We start from the raw sequence: 2,234 nt of genomic DNA on the forward strand, positions 1-2,234 counted from the left end.
TCAGTGGGAGGAGGAGGCGTATCAGATATATCTATGATTCCACTCATGTTTCTCCCTGTTTGTTCACACCGTGAGATTCATGCTTGGCCTCGAGATGCCCAAGGATGCATCCCCCTTAGGATGGTGTTTGCATGAGTCAATATCAAGGTGAACGGAGAGAGTGTTTATAGTAAGTGGGTGAAAGGTGTGTGCCAACACATCCTATGGTCTCTGTCATTGATTCACACCGTGAGATCATTCTGTATGCCCTCGTGTCGCCTTCAATGCAGCCCCCTTCGGATGGGTTTTGCGCAGTTGGTCAATATCAAGGTGAACTCCAGAAATGGATAGGGTCGCTTTAGGTTTTGCCCCAATCAAATTTTTTCCCTTCGGATTGGCCTTTTGGGACGGATCTCTAGGGCTTAAAATGGCAGGTCACACTTACGGAAGATTATTAAATAAGTTAATGATCTCTTGGCCAAATCAATAATGACTAGTCGTTATAGAAGCAAGAGTTGTTCTGGTATTAATGACTGGTTGAGATCTTCTCAATTCAGAGGAGGGATAACTAACCTCCCATCGGTAGCTTTTGTCCTAAACCTTTGAAGCGTCATTGCGAAACTAGATGTCACATGGGGCTCATATTAGTTTTGCTAAAACCTTATTGGATGTTGTTTTGTTTTACAACGGGTATTTGCTTAAAACCTAACGTAGGTCAATGAGTTTTTCTTTTCAATAACTTGTTAGTATTTTCGTTCAAAGCTTTTAAAAATGACCGATTTATTACAGTGGAAAGAATCATGTGAAACGAATTTCGTGGAAAACGACCTCCATCCCACTACTCTCCAAAAGAGGAGACAAGACAGTAAATATGGTTTATTGGTCTTGGAGACATGTCTGGTAGAAAGTGATGATTCTGCCTTGATTTTCGATTCAGGTGCTACCATTCATGTCAGTTCCTCTTACCAAGGATTTAGTTCCTGGCAAACGTTGCCACAGGGAGAGATGACTCTTCAAGTCGGTAATGGTGAGTTTGTTTCATCTGTTACTGTAGGCAGGCTGAAGCTATTTGTTGACAAGAAACGTTATCTGTTACTGGATAATGTTTTTGTAGTTCTTCATATAAAGAGGAACTTAATCTCAGTTTCTTGTCTCATTGAACAAGGCTATACTGTCTCTTTTTCTGAGAATAAAGTGTTTATTTTCAAGAATGAAATGGAGATTGGTTATGGTTCAATGGAAAATAACTTATATCTACTAAGGTCGTTAGTCATAAAAGCTTTGTTTAACACTAAAATGTTCAGTATAGCAACAACAGCAAAAAGACCAAAGGTTTCTCCAAAAGAAAACGACCATCTTTGGCATCTAAGGTTAGGCCACATCAACCTCAATAGGATTCAAAAGTTGGTGAAAAGTGGACTTCTAAAGAGTTTAGAAGAAAACTCCTTGTTGGTATGTGAATCATGCCTTGAAGGCAAGATGACCAAACGACCTTTTACTGGAAAAGGTTACAGAGCCAGGGAAGCCTTAGAGCTTGTACATTCAGACCTCTGTGGTCCGATGAATGTTAAAGCTCGAGGTGGGTATGAATATTTCATCTCTTTCATAGATGATTATTCAAGGTTTGGGTATCTCTTCCTAATGCAATGTAAGTCTGAAGCCCTTGATTAGTTCAAGAAGTATAAGGCTGAAGTTGAAAACTTGTTAGGTAAGAAGATAAAAACACTACGATCTGATTGTGGTGGAAAGTATATGGACCTCCAATTCCAGAACTATATGATAGAACATGGGATTGTATCCCAACTCTCGGCCCCTGGTACACCTCAGCAAAATGGTGTATCAGAAAGGAGAAACAGGACCTTGTTGGACATGGTTTGGTCTATGATGAGTTATGTTCATCTTCCAGAATCGTTTTGGGGTTATGCAGTGCAGACTGCATGTTATATCCTGAACAACGTTCCCTCGAAAAGTGTTTCTGAAACATCTATTGAGTTATGGAAAGGCCGTAAAAGTAGTTTACGCCACTTCAGGATTGTGGGCTGTCCGGCACATGTGCTAGTGACTAACCCAAAGAAGTTGGAACCGCGTTCAAAGGTTTGCCTCTTTGTGGGCTACCCCAAGGAAACGAGAAGAGGATACTTCTATGATCCATGTGAGAAAAAAGTATTTGTTTCCACTAATGATATCTTCTTGGAAGAAGAGCACATGAGGGATCATAAGCCACGAAGTAAGCTCGTTTTACGTGAGATCTTTAG

This window comes from Benincasa hispida, chromosome 10 (genome assembly GCF_009727055.1).
Source record: "Benincasa hispida cultivar B227 chromosome 10, ASM972705v1, whole genome shotgun sequence".
Classification (NCBI taxonomy): Eukaryota; Viridiplantae; Streptophyta; class Magnoliopsida; order Cucurbitales; family Cucurbitaceae; genus Benincasa; species Benincasa hispida.